At 37.1% G+C, this 19,360-nt stretch overlaps 1 protein-coding gene and 1 pseudogene across 8 annotated transcripts in view; both read left to right on the forward strand.

Annotated features, from left to right (window-relative positions):
- PCDH7 (protocadherin 7) overlaps nt 1–19,360 on the forward strand; it is a 396,928-nt gene that overhangs the window by 91,912 nt on the left and 285,656 nt on the right. The window lies entirely within an intron of this gene.
- LOC118924034 (protein yippee-like 3) lies at nt 595–1,383 on the forward strand (annotated as a pseudogene).

The following is a 19,360-nucleotide window of genomic DNA, read 5'->3' on the forward strand; positions in this document are numbered from 1 at the left end:
GCCTTAAATAACAAAGATAAAAGCCTTAGAACCTGGGTGTAATAGGAGAAGACAATGCAGGCATTATTAGAAATGAGCTTTGGACTGATGCCAGTATGGTGAAGACTTTAGTTACAGTACAGATATTTATAACAAATTAAAACATGGAGATTGTTTGTCGTGTCCAAATTTTTTGGCACAGTTGTGTTTCTTAGATTTGATAATGTGGTTAAATTCGCTTTCAGCTGGTAAAAAATATGGAGGCATGATTTATCTCTTTTTGTTGTTGGTATCTTCTTATCCCTTTCACTGGTGCTCCTGTCCTTTGGTATTTTTCATAGCTTGACATGCGGTAATGGTTCTATCAGCTGCAGGAAATCTGCTGAGCTTGCTTTTGGAGTGTGTCATCACCAGTACCTTTTAGCAATTCCTTATTAGTATGTGCCCTTTCCTGACTCTGCAGGAGCCATTACCTAGAATTAAACATTTTCTGCTAGACCTGTCCTTACTCTGTGCAAAGTGATCATAGTCCATTATTGCATCTTCTTGCTGATAACCAGATACTGCTGAGATTACAATAAAGTCCTTGCAAATTTAAATATGAGGCTACCTGTGTGTATGGGAGGGGCCATGGTGTAGATTTCAAAGCCCAAGACGTTTCAGGCCTACTTGGATGATTGTCATCGGAGGTATAGCTGTGCCCACTGCCGCACTCACCTGGCCAACCACGACGAGCTCATCTCCAAGTCTTTCCAGGGCAGTCAGGGGCATACATGCCTACCTCTTCAACTCCGTGTAAGGTGAACGTGGGCTGTGGGCCAGCCGAGGAGCGGGTGCTGCTGACAGGCCTCCATGCTGTCGCTGACATCCACTGCGAGAACTACAAGATCACTTTGGGCTGGAAATATGAACAGGCTTTTGAGAGCAGCCAGAAGTACAAAGAGGGGAAGTACATCATTGAACTCAACCACATGATCAAAGACAACGGCTGGGACTGACAGACAACCCTGCCACATGTTGTTCCAACCTGGCTTGGGCGCCAGGGGGAGCCAGTGGCTTCCCACCACTCACTCCAAGGCGCTCTGGACCCTCAGGGCCCCTGCAGAGGAGGAATCCAGCTCCTGTACATATACTTTATTGCATGCATTGTGACCTTGGGGGGAGATCATAAGATGCATGACACCCCTGCACCTCCCTGTGATCTGGCTGGTTTGAATCTTGTTTTTAATCCCTTTCTGCCCCACCTGCCCTATAGATATGGCCTGTGTACTGCTCTCTTGGCCCCAGTGCATTGTCTGCCCTGTGAACTTACCTCACTGGGCCCTTCTTACCCAACGTGTATCTGCTCTCCTTGTTCTGTAGAGTTTGTACATAATAAAACAATGAAGTCAAGACAAAAAAAAAGTGTCTTTTGGAGACTAAAATACGATAGCGGCACCTTGAAATCGTATTATAGAAACTCTTGGTTCTTATTAGATTAATAATACCAGAAGCTAGAATCTATTGGTGTGTAGAGGAGTTGAAAATCTAACATACTCAAATGATCCCAGAATGAGATAGGCTGTCTCAGAACAGGTCTGAGCATGCTGCTTCTGCAGATAAAAAGCACCCAACCAAAAATGAGAATCTCCAGTTTCTCTAATTTTAGGGTTATTTTTTGCATCTCACTCCAAAAGTGCTTTATTTCTTGTTTTGCTCAGAAAAACCAGTTTCCTTTTATTCATTAGGAATTCTGGAGTAAAGAACCTAGAACCTCAAGAGGCCAGTAAATTAGGAAGATTTTAGAGAACTAACAGTCATAGCAAAGGCAGAACCCCTTTTGATGGCTGTCTCTCTGATAGCGTGTATTTAAAATGAGGTTTCTTTTTTTTTTTCTTCCCTCATAGGCACCCTTTCTCTTCCACCATCTGGGAAATGTTCCTCATTCCGCTCCTCTTTGTGATAGATTTCAAAGCCTTCGTTGTCTTTTCTCTGGGTCACTGCCCACCTAGTAAAACCTGTGCATGTTCTCTGTCCATTCCAAAGAGTGGGCAAAATGACACTACCTGCTCTGAAACCTGATTTAACATGCTCCCAGGAAACTTCTGCGTTGAGCTTGTGGTGTTGTGGTTATGAAGGCAAATGAAAGGCATTTTAACCTTAAAAGAGTGAATAAACAAAATACTCTTCTTCTATATGTGGATGGTATACCTTTGCTTTACTATTCAAAGATGAAGCTCCTAAACTCTTACCACAACCCGTTAATAGAGATATATGGCAGAAGTTACTGGAGGACATAGTGAGATATTGCCTTGCCTTGGGGGAGGGGTCTGTTCCACAGAGGAGACGCTATTTGACCATGAACATAAGTAAAATTTTATCTGGCAGAGGAGGAGGAAATAACACAAACAAAATTGAGGAGCATGAAAATGGTTTTGAAGCCTTAAGTATTCCGTTGTGGCTGAGGAAGCGGAAACATAGCGCAGAATGTCAGGGGAAGGCACTGCGATGACAGGTAGCTCGGAGCCATCCAAAACCCATGAAAAGCTGTTCTGACTTTCTCCTTAGGAAATGGAAAGTCATCGAAGCTTATAAAGAGTAATTATTTGAGATTTGTATTATAGGAAGGTAATTCTGACAGCAGATGGATTGAGAGGACAAAAATCAGTGGCAAAGAGACTGGAGTAGGTTGTGTGGCGCAGATGGTGAGTAACCTAACAAATCAAGTGGCAGTGGTGGAGGAACGACAGGGAGAGACACATGGGATATGTGAAGATGGAGTGATAAAGCTTGGTGAATAGTTGTGGGTATGTTGTGTTCAGACATAAAGGGTGAAGACATAAAGATTATTCTGTGGTTCTTATCTACACAATGGAGTGGATTGCAATGCCAATAACAGATGAAAGCTACCACTTAGACACTAGAGATTATCATTAGTACATGTATGTCTCCCTCTATTGCTTCAACCTTGTTGAATCATGTCTTGGTTTATGCACAAGGTATACTATTGGCATAATTAATTTTTAAACGTTGACTTTGAACATCTGTGATAAGAACTATAAGATTTTTACTGAAATTGTGTTTGACGGTAATGTAGAACCATTTCTAATTGGCACTTTATAGAACGTTGGTATATAATAACTAAGCTTTCATTTATTCTTTTCATTTCAGCTGTTAGATCCCCTCCTTTAATGTACTGCCTGTGAACCTTTAGGAATCCTAAGGTAGATCAATGCCACATTAAGATTTTAAAAACGACTTCATCGAAAACACATGCTTCATTTCCTGAGGGTTGTCAGAAAGCCAGGGAAAAGGAAACATATCAGATCTGCATTGTTATTGGTGCTGGCTGCTTAACTGCTACTTTGCCCCGATGGTGGTCCTAATTGGCTGCTTCTCTGTAGAAGTATGAAGAACATGTGTGACATGACAAGGAGAGAATCAAAACTTCAGAAGGGAGTTTTGAGAAAGATCTACAGGGGTTTAAGTGTTTAAGTCTTTGGATCATTTCAAACATATTAAATGATATTAATATGCTTTTGTATGGCGGTTTTTTTATTTTTTATTTTAAAGATTCTAAAATGGCAGGTCAGACTAGGCCAAGCATTGACTGGCTTTTTAAGTTAATGTTTAATAAAGTGGAGTGGCTGCTAGTACCTTAAAAGAGTAGGAAATGTGATTGGATAAATGTAGAATTTTTTTTTTCAGATTTGGCTTCTGGTTTGTATCTGGCTATAAAAGCAATTTTTGTCTTTCCTCTTCCATCCTTTCTGCCCCCATCCCTTCTTTCTACCTTGTTTATTCCCTTTAAGCCTTATTGCTGTATCCTTCTCATTATTCATGCCACAAAGATGGCTTCTCTCTTAGTTGGCCAGTCTTGAAAACTAAGTTTTGCTCCATTTGATAACCTCATTAAAGCCATGGTAGCACTACTGTTTATTTATTTATTTATTTATGCCAAGGACCTATACTGAATTTAAAATCATAAATATTCATTGTGGATTTTTTTAGAAGGGAAGCAGGACTTACAGAAAGTCTGTGTATTGTGTCATATTGCAGCTAGGATTCTCTGGGTCAAGGATAATATACACAAATAAACGCACTGGACGTTGAGATATACTTGGAACAGTGCCTTCTAGGAATAAACATACCCTTTTAAAAAATGCATCACAGTAATATAGCTTGTCAATAATCATTGTTAGTGCAACTGAGCCTCTAGCATATCTAGTATATTAAAAGCCATTCCGTAACTTATTCCCGACATGCTCCACTTTAGGCAGTATTGACCTGCAGCATCATCACTTTTGGAAATAAGAATCATGAAGTTTCTTTTTTTTTGGACCCGTACCTCCAACAACATCTAGAAATTTCCAAATCACCAAATGTGGCAGACCATATAGTTTAGAAAAGATACTGTTATCTGGCTATTGATTATTCTTAGGCAGTTTGGAATTTCAACTTGATTTTACAGTGCTACTGTAGATTTTTCTCTTATGTATCCCACCTCTGACAGCTGGTGTGTATATAAATGATACAAATACATTTCTATGTCAGTATTAGAGAGATAAGAATGCAAAGAAAATCCACATATCTAAACCAAATAGCTAGTTAAACTTCACTTGTGCGTTGATTGGTTTGTTGTTTATACCTCCCTTCCTTGCATAAAGCTTGCGAAGCAGTTTACTTATGATGCCCACTCTCATTTTGTTTTGTTTAGTCTTCCCCACCACGTTATTAAGTAGGTACTGGAACTCCCATTTGAAAGCTAAGGCAACCGAGGTTCTTAGAGCTTAAGCCACTTTTTCCAGAACTCACAGCTAGTACAGCTCACAGAGGTAGAACGGGAGCACAAACCCAAACCTGTTGGGACAGCAGTATTCATATTTGAAAAGTACAAAAATATGCATACAGGATTGTGAGGGTATTTTTTAAGGAATACTTTAGGAAATGGTAAGTACAGAGAGCGGTCACTGAGCAGATAGATGTCTGAGTGTCACCTACTCTGAAATAAAAAATAGAAGGATAATTAAACTGGATGGATATTTGTAGCTTTAAGCATAAAATATTCAATGCATATCTCTTACATTTTTAAAGTTAAAACATTATCACTTACATTATACTCACAGGCCAACAGTCTATATGGGTGTCCATGCATTTAGTGTATATCTGCTACGTGTGTATATCTGCTACGATCTCGGTGTGAAAGTACCCTGGAGGAAGAAACTGTGTGACAGGATGTGGTTTGTATTCTCAAGACACCTACAATCTAATGTGTGTGTAGATATAAATTCTGGAAAGTTCTTGGAGGAGGTGTTTAAGATCAAGCTGTTGAAAGGGGCAATCCATGCACACTTTTGTGAAGTGGTTTAGCCTGGTTGTTAAGAATGGCTAGGAATGTAGGTTTTGAAGTTAAACTGCTGGTGTTTTAATTTCAGCTCCATCACTCGTTTGCTCATGATCCCTGGGAGTTCCTTAATCCAACTCTGCTTCCATCATTTCATCTGTTAAATGAGAATAACAAATACAACCTGTTTCTTATGATTGGTTGGCAAACACTTATGTAGCACTTTTTGTGTGCCATGCAGTGGCCTAAGCACTTTTCCAAATAATAAGTTATTGAATTCTCAAAAAAACTTGGTAGGTACTATTTTTGTTAGTATTGAGAGAATAAAGGGTGTTGATATATAAGATATTTATAGCAATGGCTGGCACATAGAAAGTATGTAATAAATATCAGCTCAGTAAATATTATCCTTAGCAAAGAAGCAGGAAAAGATATTGAAAGCAGAGGAAATGTCATGTGCATAAATTATAGCAAGAAGAGTAAATACATAATATATGCCTGCTGGAGCCAGTCATGAATTTGATTCTGGTGACCAATAAGGACGAACTCCCAAGCGGCATGTGGCACAATAAACTTCTTAATTACCATTGCCAACATATGAGATATGCCAAGTTATTCATATTTTAGTAGATTAAAAGCAGTGTCAGTGATCCCCCTCATATTCTTCTGTTTGCTTAAGGAGGCATTGTGCATTGTGAGAATATATGTATTCATCATGGAGTCTCATTACAGTTTGTGAAAGAAACATAATGAAAAAAAAGTGTGGTTCATAAACATGCATGTGTTTCAGAATTGACTCTTGTAGAAAAAAAGTGTTTTAAGAGCTGGTGATCATTGTTCCAAGAGCATTGTTCTCTGGTTAGAGTGATTCTCTGTTAAAGTGCTGTTCTCCACCCACCATATGCCCATTTACTGTCATGCATGTGTAAAACTATGATTGTCCAAGATGCTTTCTAGTTTGCAATTCACAAGGCTCTGTGTACAGCATGCCTTTATCTCGACCTTGAATTTTTCTTTAACTGTAGATATTAATAGTGACATTTAATCAATGCATTTTGTATTCATTTGTACTAGTCATTTGACTCTGTTTTATAAAAGCTTCTAATGGTCTCTAAGCCTTGTGAGCACTTTTTGAATGTTGCTACTAGAGCATATTTTCCTATGAGTAAACTAACCTGAACATGAAGGTTGATGTCCGTGTGTGATGCAGCTCTAACCCATGTACATGTGCGGATGTACATGTATTGGCACGTCATTCTCTTACTTCGTCTCCTCTAACTGGGCCAGTCCATCAGCTGCTTTTCTGTTCTGTGTGTAGTTCTGGAGGAGAAGGAGGTTTTGAGAAATTGATTTTAGGGTTTTGTGTGATGCAACAGCAAGGACTTTACCCACAGAACCACATTATAGGCAGGAAAAATGAAGTGGTTGTAGTTACATAATGCAACATTGCAACATTTCATTCCACAAGCATTAATTAAATATCTAATGTAAATTAAATGCATATACATATATGAATATGGAAAATTGTCCCTTTATTTTCTTAGTTACCAAACAAGTGAAGTCCATTTGTATACAATGAGTTGACAAAGCAAATGGTATGGATTAGTAGAGAGGAAATAGAACCATGGTTTTAGAAATTTCCCAAATTGTAAGCAAATCTGGAAGGTGAAAAGCAGTATGAATAAATCAGATTTTTCCCTTCAGTAGCAAAGTGGTTAGTGGCTAGGGTATCAATATATCAGTATTTAGAAGCAACAGCCTGAGCCCACAGATATGGCTCTATTTCATGAAGCAATTGTCAGCAGTACCTAGCTGATGTCCATAAAGTACTTCTGCAAATGCCAACTGTTAGAAAATATGCTCAGAACTCTCTTAACTGCAATAAAGGGTAATTCTTCTACCACCAGGTGCCTAGATTGAAATCTTGCCACATGTCATTATTTTAAATAGATAAGAATATTATAAAGCCACCAGTCCTTGCTTTCAATAAACTAGGAGGGAAAAAGAACCAAATAATTTGCATGATCCACAGTTTTTAGAAATATGTCTACTAAAACATAGAAACCTTTATCGTGTTATTGCACACAATTTGTTCTAAAATAGAAGGGGGATGGAAAAAAATTGTTGATATATTGTCATGTGGACCACTTTATGGCCTGCATTCTTTATGATATGACAGTTGCTTCATTGACACCATGTTATTTATTGAAAAGCAGAGCAAATAGGCTAGTAAATCATGGTTGCGTGTCTAGCCAATCAGAATCTGCCCTGGTTTTGTGGCATGCTGACTTGTAAAACGTATTTGTTCTGCTTCTTTTCATTTTTCTTTTTATCACTCTTTATTTTATAGCAGTCTTTTCTTAATAGACCCTCATCTTGAGACATTTAAAAATGCACCACATGTCAAATCAAATTCAACTAAGATACCTAAATGCACATTATTTAAATTAAATATGAATGCTTTGAAAAGTGTATACTTATATCATAATTACTTAAAACTACATTTCCACATCATGTACGTTATAGACTTGAATCTTGTCAATGTATGCAAGAACCAAAGTTAGGTTTAAAAAAACCCAGAAGATAAATTATTCATATCACATACATCTATACATCTGATAGTGTAATTAGCAATCAAAAGTACTACATATGGTGATGTAATAGAGACATGGTAATTTTGTACATCCTGCTGTTGATGGATTTAGGTTCCACATTTTGCACATTTTCTATTTCATTATTTTGGAGTAAAAAAGATAAAAATAAAATAACATGTTTTCTTTATTTCAGCTCCTTTTTAAATCATCCTTCATGCTTCTTTTTCTTTCCTTCCGTGTCTGGCTCCCGTTTCCCAGTTTAGAGACGACTTGTTTTTCTTCATTTATCTTTACTCCTTCCTGCTCTGCACTGCTAACACTAATAATAATGACAGAAATCTTGGACCTATATCTGGGGGGGTGCGGTTGGAGGTCACTGGAGTTACTTTTCTGCTTTTAGTTAGCTTTCTAGCCATTCCAGAATGAGAATTATCTATGTTCTTGTCAACATCACCACACATTTCTTGCATTTCTCAAACTGTTCTTATTTTTGTAAAAGTGTCATGTATCTTAACATGTATTGCTCTAGCTAAAAATATTACTTCTCTAATTCCTATTTCCTTATAATACCTCCAAGTTTTCACTACATTCTCTTACTTCAACTCATTTTACTCTTTCTCTTCTTTGTCTGGATTGTTAGACTTTTCTCTATTAGATACAATAAGTTTTATCACTTTTAGTAGAGTGAGAGCATTTCATCAAAATAATTTTCCGTAAGTATATATGCTTAGACATACCATTACTTAGCAGTTTCCCATATGTGGCCTTACATTAGTGCCTTTGCTTATTTGTTATGCTATTTTTACTCTCTCACATGCACTGATAGCTCTCTTGTGTATCCAACCTGTTATCTGTGATGTTTCAACTTCTTCTCCAACTGGCCAGATTTTATGCCTCATAAGCTTCATTGATTTATGCCTGGACAATTAAAAGGACAAAGAGAATCATAAGTGGAATTTATTCACATGAGATATGTTCCTGCTTTTTTCCACCATATGAGAACTACTAGAAAGGGAAATTCACCAAACTGGGCTCAGTTGTAGGTCTTGGCTTTTAACAGCTATGAAATAAAAATCTCAATCTGTAAAATGGGTATAACTGTACATAGAGTAATATACATTTTAAACCGAATGAGATAACATTTGTAAAGTTCTGGGCACAAGTTCCTGGTAGCACAATAGGGTCATAGATATGAGCATGCTAACCTATTTAAACATATTATTATCTTCCATCATTTACATATTCAGTGAAACTGTTCTTAGAACTGATTAAGATAGAAAAACACAAACAAAAAGACAGAAGGGTCTTTACTTATTGTTCATACCCTCCCCTCATCAGGCTGACTCCAAACCAGGAAGAGGTACATTAGAGTCAAACTTAGCTACAGTTTATCCAGCAAATGCTAAGGCAGTGTAAGGCCTGTTTTCTTTCCTTGGTGCAGAAACAAAGTTGAATCTGTACAATGGACATAACACCTTACTCATAGGGTTATCATTGATGCATATACAGCTATCAATAAAATATTTCTTTGTCATGCTCCTCTAGGCAAGTATTATTTCTGCTAGTGAGTTCTGTACCTAAAATTAAAGTTGTGTGGATGGTTCATATTTCAGATATTTTATAATTTTCCTAATTGTGTATTTTTAAATGCATGTCTCTTCATTGAGATCTGGCTACATGTGAATTAGTACTTAAGTGATTTATTACTTTCAGTGAGCTCCCAAAAGTGGCACTTAAGAAAAGCATAGTAATTTACACATGACTCAATGGTATTTGTTAACTTTCTTTTGAAATAATACAAATTTATCTACTTTTAGAACTGAGCTCAGCTCACAAGTTGAGGCAGAATTGTGAGGGGTTTCTTTGCTATGGGTGAGTGACACTGGGTTTCAGCTAGAAAGGATAAAACCCATAATATGAAAATAGACCCTGTGACTCCACTATTGGAGAATTTTATCTCACTTGTCCATCCATGTGTGGCAGGAATGGTGTCTACCTACCTTTTAGGTTTCTGAAGAGGTTTTGTTTTTTCTTTGTTTTATGCTATTGAATGTATCTTGTGTATCCTGAAATCAGATATATTGTGAGCATTGACCAATTCTTAGTTAATATGATGCTACCTTGACTGATAGCAATGAAGCCTTGTGTTCTTTGATTAACCAGTGTTCAAACTGTGATTAAAAATTCTAATGACTAGCCACAAGCCTGGATTTCTGAATCAGAACTTACTATCCAACTCTACCATCACTAACAAATATAGTGCTTATCTTATAAATTTTTAGGAGTAAGTAAAATGAAGGTGTAAATTTACCCCAGTGTGTATGTGTTGTGTGTGTGTGTGTGTGTGTATAAGAAATTTCTAGCTGTTCATTCAGTACATAAATCAGGACACACTGATGGCTCTGCCATGTGCCACACACTGCCATGCTATGGATATGGAGATATGAATGAATGACAGTTCCCCTCCTGTAGGCTGTCCCCATCTAGTGAGTAAGACATGTAAGTATATTAACCTCAACTAATGTGATTAACAGGATAGTGGAGGCGTAGTTTCAGGGCAGTAGAACCAGTGTGGAGGGTCAAAATTCTCCGTCTAGGTCATGGAAGGCAGGTTCTTTTCATTTTCTACCTCAGTATCTGTAACAGAATGGTGGGAACTTGTTTGGCATTCAGCGTGGAGGGAGATTCCTCACTGATTGCAGGCAAGAACAGCTTGTGTATTTGATGGACCTTAAGGAGAGCAGTGCTCAGTGCTCACCAGTATATCTGGGTGTGTGTGTGGGTGTGTGGGTGTGTATGCACATGCATATATGTGTATGCACATGCATATAAATAAAGATGTTATATTGCTTTCATATTGCTGCTATTAGAATTACCACAAATTGAGTGTCTTAAAACATCCCATAGTTACTGTCTTAGAATTCTGGATGTCAGAGGTCTGAAATGATAAAGAAGTCTCAATGGGATAAAAATCAACGCTGCAGCAAGGCTGTGTTTCTCTCTGGAGGCTGTACAGGGGAGGATCTGTCCTTGCCTTTTCTGGCTTCTAGAGCCTGGCTGCGTCTTGGCTCATGGACCCTCCCTCCAGCTTTAAAGTCAGCAATGCCGGTGTTCGCACTTCCTATCTCTCTGGTGCTAATGTCTTCTGTCTCCTGTTTCCACATTTAAGGTACTATGTGATTACACTGGTCCACCTGGGTAATCCAGGATAATCTCCTATTTTATAGTCAGCTGGTTGGCAACCATAATTCCACCTGCAACGTTAATATCACCCTGCACCCTGCTACAAGGTGACATGCAGGGATTGGGATGTGGACATCTTTGAGGTGGGGATCTATTTTGATACCACAAAAATGTACTTTTTTTCCAGTTAAGGTGGGAATATTGGGGAGAAAATGTAAAAAATAAGTAATAAACTGAAAGTACTGTCTATCTGCCGGGTAGAGACAAGACCAGGACTTGAATGTCTTGTTAAGAAACTTCCTCTTTAAATGCACTGTGTGCCATGTTGAGATTAAAGTTCTCCAGGTAAACAAATGGGAAGCGACAAATGAAAATACATGAAATGTCATATGAAAAATGTACATTCCATACATGCTGTTTGAAGGAAAGACTGATAAGTGATCTCTGTGGAATTTTTAAGAGATGGTATATTTTGGTGACAGGACACCAAATCCAGGGCAGATATGAACATCTTTACAAAATTTGGAGCTCATTCAAAACTGAGATCTCCTCAGCATCTATAAAAACGACCATTTTCCTTCGTATTTCTTACACATTCAATGAAGTTGTAAACTCTTTAATGATAATAAGCCAACACACAACACTTACCTCGTGCCAGGCTGCTCTTCTCACCGCTTTACAAATACTAATCATTTCCTCATCACCAAGCCTGGCTTCTTGGGCACTGGACCCTGCAGTCACACAGGGCCTGCCCTTAGTTTAGGGCTCCACTGCCACCTTTCTGTAATTCCTGCTCATTTATGAACAAAGGGTCCTTCATTTGTGTTTGGCAGCGGCCCCCCCCACACACAAAAATATGTAGTTTATGCAGTTAATAAACCAAGGCAAGGTACTAGATAAATTATTATCAACCTTTGGTAGAAGAGAAACTGAGGCACAAGGACACATCACTAGTCTGCAGGACAGGCAGTGTTTGAATCCAAGGAAAATGAGCTCTGAGCCACACCAGATTCCTGCTTCTGTGAAGGCAGAGATAATATCTTCTTACACGTGTCTTCTTCCCACTGTAACTCACTGTCTACTACATGGTTAACTTTCGCTAAGTGCTTGTTGAACTGAATTGTGTTTGATGGTCTTTGGTAAAAATATTCATTTCAGTTTTTCACTAATAGAGATGAAAGTAAAAAAAGAAAATCCTGAATCTCTTCCAAGACATTCGTTCAAGCAGACCAAAATCAATGTTTTTCCCTTTGCATAATCATCTGTCTAAGGATATTCCCTTGTTTGAGATCTAGTATTTATCATTTACTAATTAGATTTATACAGCAAAATATTCTATAAATGTCAGAAAAAATTGCACAAAGGAAGGTGTAATTTCACTACTGTCCCTGTTTATTTTTACAAAACTGAAATTTTAGAAAATGGTGGTTTCATATAAACCCATTAATAAAATTACTTGAAGAAGTGTAATTACATGTATATTAAATAGAGTGAGAAATAGGAGAGCCATATATAAAAATAAACCAGTAGGGTGGGGTCTATGTGCCACATGCAAGGTTGTGTGAAGGAAATTAATAATAAATTTATCAGTAATAATAATAAAAAGTCATCCGCAGGGAGCACAGATTCCCATGAGCTGAGAAATCCAATCATACGGTAGCCTCATCCCAGAATCTATGGCAAGGCAGAAAAGAGGGCATAGTAAGAGGCTGAGGCCAGGACTTAGATGTTTTAATGTTTATTCTGCCAGTTAATATTATGTATAACCTTGGGCAGCTCACAGCCCTTCTCTGTTTCACCATCTGTATCTCTGTGTGGTGATACTCTGGTATCTCTGTTTCATTATGGCATCTCTGTTTCATTATGGTATCTCTGTTTCACCATCTGTAAAGCGGGGCTAACAATATCTGTTCTATTTATTTCATGAAGTGATAAAAGTATTAAATGTATCCATAAATATGGATAGTTAAATTTTTTTCAAAGGGAGGATGAGGGAGATATTAATGTAAGGTGTTTTCCTTGCACTAAGTATAGTTCCAAAGAAGACATAGGCAATAAAATCACAAAATATGAAAAAAAGCCTTATTTCACATGAAGCATAGCTACATTAATTTAATCTCCATTTTTCTACCTTATATAATCCATATTTGGTTGACTCAAACAGTTATTAGGCCAAAACAAAAAGACTGAAGATGTTAGCAGTTCTAATTTATTCTAATCCTTAATTCTCAGTTTTATGTAATCTGTATTTGGTTGACTCAGATAGTTAGTAGAAAAGCCAAAACATGAAGCTAACTCATTTCATCACTTTATTGGGCATTTATTATTTATTAAAGTATTGCACGTAAGGCAGAGATGAATAAGATAAATAAGAAGTAGTCTGTGTTTTTACTGAGAACACGGTTTATAGTGATAACAGGGACAAAATGCATGCATACAAAACAAAAAGTATTAGTAATATAGAATAGCTGCAGAGATTCACAGGAGGAAATAAGCCTAGGAAATGGAAAACTATGTAACTAACAATCTGGATTTTATATATATTTTTTTGTGGTAAGGGAAATAGAGTTTAAAATCAAGCAATGTGGAAGAAGTAGGAAGTGTAGGGGAAAGTATTATTAATGATTTCAAACACCTGTTATTTTATAAGGACTACCCTATGCTGCCCAGGAGACTGTATGTGTTGGTTAATTTATTTCATAGCAACATTTACTGTGGTTTATGAAAATTTAAATTTCTCTCCTGAAAGTTTTATTGTGAAGAGTAATAGTTTTGAAAGCATGATCAGTAGATCTGGGAAAAATAATATGATAAAAACCTGCAGCCCTGAGGTTAGGATAATGGGGAAAAAAATGTCTGGCTCTAGCTGGCTGAGTCATTCCATGATGGTATTACAATATCTGTCTCAGAGATAAAACCCCTAAGAATACACCCATCTGCATTATTGTGACCTTGAATGCTTGTCAAAATTACTCACTGTTTAACCTCACTAGTTGAGCTGAGTGCCTTGGACTTCATTATATCTGGAGCACTTTAAGCCATACTGGCTGGCACAGTAGGGCATTCCGGGCTCAACCTTGAGACCCAAATGAAACATTTAACAATGAGAAGCTAACTTTTGGTTGTTAGTATTTTCAAAAAGAAAGCACCAAGTGACAGACACACCAAACATAGAATGGTTTGGAATGTTAAGAACCGCATCTATTTTTTTTTTGTTTTAATGTTGAATCAGCAACTGTATGGTAAGTAGACTAACAGAGATTTTTCCAGGAAAAAATATGCCCTAAAGGACTGGATTAGACCTGTGCAGAAATTATTAAAATTCCTCAGGGCCCAGGTCTTTGTTCCCCTGGCCGCCTGCAGTGTGTGTTAATGCCCTTTCAACATTCTATCAAGGGCCCTGCATAGACTGTGACTTGACATTGCACATTACTAAGAGGAGACAAGCAAGCAGAGAAGGTGATTGATGTAAGCTCTTCTGCAACTCGCCAGAGGTTTAAGGAATTCTTTCCTGCCACATTCCAGAGGTAATTGCCCACCATTTTATCTAGGAAAGGGTTACGTTTTCAAAAAAAATACCACAAACTGTGATGATCCACAAGAGGTTGGTGTTACCCAAGAAAAGAAATAAAAAATGTTACACAAAGAGGGCAATCAAAAACAAAATGGAAAATGAGGGTAAAAAAGAGTATATGTAGGTCTGTCAAGTTTTTGAGGGAGGGTGGAGTTCCCTTTACCAATATGCATCCGTTTTTCAGGTTGAAAAACTCTAAGACTGTTAACAGTGTCTCCTTTGCATTCTGACAAACGTGCACGAATTCTCCAGAAAGATACTGTTTTACAGATTGAGTCTAATATACTTGCCAGCTGAAAAGTTATTTTCTCTAATTTCTAAAAATTAATTATCTCTATTGTTAATGTCTCTACAAATGAAACTGTAATATAAGACACTAAACAAAGTGCATGCTTTAAAAATAATTGATTAGAAATATGTATAACATTCTTGTGTTCGAATCCATTATTATCCTGTATGAGACCAATTCCATTCCAATTTGGCATCCACAATGCACAAGAGCATCTTAGGTTCCAAAATATTGTAGCCAAATATCCTCTTCATCATGCTGGGGATGGGGGCTAGGGGAGATAATCGACTTCAATGGTGTTCAGAATGCCTGGGCGCTCCATATGGCCTATTTTCCTTTGGCAAGTTTGTCCTTAAAATCTTAGGGGATTCCGCTACATATGCATAAGTATTATAAATTAATGTTCTAATGTGCTTTGAGGCCCTTGCTGAATGAATGGTAGACAAAATGAAAAGGAAAATAAAACATATTTTTTAAAGAAATCATAGGCATGTGGTTCTCCCCAGGCATTGGAGTTAGGAGTCTGAAAAGACTCAAGGACTTGATCCTTCCTTTTCTGGAATTAACTGTTGGGCAAGGTACAGACATTAGGCAGTTTCTTGATACCTTAGCTTTCAGAAGTGGCTGTAATCATTCCAGTCAAATTCCTTGCCTCATCCTTAGCTTGTCACCACTTTTCAAGCACACTCTAAAGGTATTTTTTTCCTTTGCAATCTTTAAAACGCAAAATGCATTTAGCCACATGGAAGTGATTTATCAGAAGGGTTATTTGGAAACAAAACCACTCATTTAACAAACAAGTTCCCAGCTTTGCTAGACCAGACCAGACAGCCTGAGAATCTTCTCTCTCTTTCCTTCTCTCCTTCCCTTCCTTCCTTCTTCCCCAGCCTTCCTTTCTGTAGGCTATTTGTTTTAAGGGAATACACTAACAGCACAGACTGAATGAAATCAAATAACAGCACAGACTGAATGAAATCAAATAACGGTGGAATGCTAGTGCTAAAAGGCCACCCTCAAGTCATAATATTATATCATCAATTAATAATTATAACATGTAGTATTATATAATTACTTATATATTATATATAAGTATGTATTACTTATAGGTAGTAATTGCTATTCTATAGTGTATATATTTACAATATATGCTATAACCAATTAATTACTAAGCATTTTGGTCTTTATTATTATTATTAGAAGAGACAGGGTCACATAAAGGAAAGAGAAAGGGATGGGTCAAGCAGCTGACTGAGGTTCAAGTTCTCAAACTTCTTGAGGCTAATTTCTTCATCTGTAAAACTATTCATAGTAACTATTCATAGTTTATATGGCTCTTTGGTGGATTAAAAGTCACAGAATATGTTAAGTATCTGAAATAGTGTCTGTCTCATGGAAATGCTTAGTAAATGGCAGCTGATGTTATTGTTTCATATTATGCAAGTTGAGTAACGATTACTAGTCTCCTCAGCCCATCCTTAGGGGCTCAGAGCAATTTTTACTTTTTGTCATAGAAACTGTAGTGAGGGAAATGTAACACTTGCTCAAGGTCACCCAATAAGTCACTCTCTGTCATTAGGACTTAAGGGTTTTCAGCTTCACTGTCTGATTTCAGTCCATTAGGCCACAAAGTCATCAAAACAAACCAGAAAAGAGCACCATCAAAAAGCAAAAGTAATAAAATCAAAGGATCCTGGAGCAGTAGTGTACTAAAAGCCATCTGCTATCTTCCTCCACATTTTCAACCCTCTTGAAATGTTATTTGTAAAGCCTTAAAAGGTTTAACTGGAAACCTTCATGTCTTTTTAAAGATACAGTGTATCTTTTGCTGACTCATGCATGCTGAATTGAGAATTGTAATATAGATTTTTGAATATGCATCAGAGAAATGTCAATACTTTCTACATTGCCAAAACCCTTAGGCCTTTCCTGTTGAGAAAGAAGCTTTATGATTAACTAATAAGCAAATGCCTGTTGTACAGTGGTAATGGTGATTAGGGTGTGTGTGTATTTGTGTGTGTGTGCAAGTGTGTATTTGTGCATGTAAGTGTGGAGGAGTGGAGGCAGTTGAACAAAATCATTTGCAACAGATAAATGATAACAAATAACAGGTCTGGATATTTTTTCAGTTTCTTTTTTTAATCTGATGTTCTTACCAGCCTGATAGAATTTCTGCCATAATCAGGTAAAAAAAAATAAGACACAAAACTGCTGTCTTAGCATTTCCACTTGACTTTGGTGCCTTGTCCCCCTGTTTTGCTCTGTCAGACGCCCTTATTCTTCCCACTCCTTTTCTCATTTGGGCTTGGCAGAAATGCCTTTGCTCAGTGCCAGTGCGGTAACCTTAAACTCGCTTACTTAAGTGGCTGATCTCATCTCTTCCTTTATGTGGTTTGTGGGATTTTTCCCCTCTTTGGCTTATTTCTTCCTTCTGCCACCTTTCAGATTTTGCCTCTCTCATTGTACTTCTCTTATTGTGTTACCCTTTAAAAATAAAACAATAAATATTTAAAACAGAAAGCCTTATTTAGTGCCAGTTATGAGGGCAGATATTTTTTGTGTGAACAAAAATGAGAGGGGGAGAAAAAAATGGATATCTCCCTGGTGTATAAAGCCCCAGTGAAGCAGAGGGCAAATTCTCAAGTTACAGGATTCTACTTGTCCTATTTCTGAAAAGCAGAGCAAAAAAAAAAAATTTTTTTTGCAGATATTTTAAGAGATGGCAAAACAGGGAAGCAAACCAAAGTCATCACAAAGGCTCCCAGTGTAGACCCAGCCATCTGCATATAGTTCACAGAACTCTTCTGTTTATTTATGAGTCGTGGAATGTGTAAAGCCAACTTCTAGCTGTAAAAGGACATACAGTTGCTCTCATATCATTTCTTTGGCCCTTTTTTTTTTCCTGCAAAATCAAGAGTTTGCTTTCACATATACAGGGAAACATTGCCATGCATAAGGACTCAGTTTTGGAGAATTCAAATTCCTTTGCTAAAGCACTTAAAATGACAACTAAAAAAATACACTTAAAACATAAGAGAACAGGATTTAAATAAATGCAACTGACTGATGTTAATATATACATTGAAGTACTGCACCTGCCAAGAGTACTTTAGAATAGCTCTAATGTACTCCAAGAAAGAATCACAATTAAATTGAAGAGAGAAACATTAATATTCTGATATAATTTGGTTCTTTTCAAGATATAATAATCTTCGATTAAGACAGGCACAAAGGAAGACAATGAAACAGCTATATATTTTACTTTTAAGACTTCACAATTTGCTTCCTAGTAAGATTTTCCAGAGGTTTTTATAGGGAAAATGGTTTCTCAAATTTCATCATGATATAATGAGTTCAAGGAGCTAAACTGTTTATACATTAAAAAATTAAATGTCTCTGCCATTCTTGGTCTGCAGCTCTGTGCTCTATCTTTCTACTTAAAAAGAACATTATGTTTTGCAGGCCAGCAACTTCCTTGATAGGATGTTTCAGTTTAATCTATCCAAAACATTACCCTCCGGACATTCTAAAAAAGTTGCTTTTCTGACATGATGTGATTTTTATGATCTCTTTGAAACATTTTCAGCCTTAAGCATTAAACACAAATAAATGGAAATAGGTGATAGCTTGAGTGTTTGACCTCTAAATGTGGGTTTGTAGTTATCCCCGTGAATATGTGAAAATATAGAAGGACACATATCGCTGGGAATATGAGAATATAAACAAATGCCACACTAGGCCAGGTCAGAATTATCTGAATTCTGTCTCCTAATAATTTCCAGGGGATCTTGGAATAACAACATCTGGGGATGGGTAGTAGTACATATATACAGAGGAGATGTTACTACTGATAAAAAAGGGTAAAGCAGGTTTAATATTCTGGAGTTTTCTATTGTCAGACAGAAAACCTACCTATCTATACATATAAGAACTTACGCCTAGGGAAGGTGTCAGTAGGTAAATATATTCCCTTTAGGAACACGGAGTCTGGAAACAGAATTTCGTAGTAGAGGAAGGAGAAGTACAAAGACCATTGGTCCCATGAGTTGGCTGTGAGGATAAAGAGAGAGCTTGATGTGGAAAACAAACCTGACACTAATAAAAACTAGGCTTTGGTTTTTTGCCTCTGCTTCTAGCAACAATCTCAGCTATTTATAATATGTTAGGAAGAGATATAAACCCACTGGAAATAATTCCTTTGTCGCTTATAAAATTTTACATGGTGTTTGATATATTGGGTTGGGAACCCAGAAATAACCTGCTCTGGAGTAGAGCAGAAACTTACTGAATTCATAGAAATGCATAATTTAAACATTTTAAGAAAAATTCCCAGTTGTCATTTCCTGTGGAGATAATATCTCTTTTTATTCATTCTGATGATATCATGTTCTTCTCTTTTGAAACACTCTTCACATTTGCAA

Source organism: Manis pentadactyla, chromosome 5, assembly GCF_030020395.1.
Source record: "Manis pentadactyla isolate mManPen7 chromosome 5, mManPen7.hap1, whole genome shotgun sequence".
Classification (NCBI taxonomy): domain Eukaryota; kingdom Metazoa; phylum Chordata; class Mammalia; order Pholidota; family Manidae; genus Manis; species Manis pentadactyla.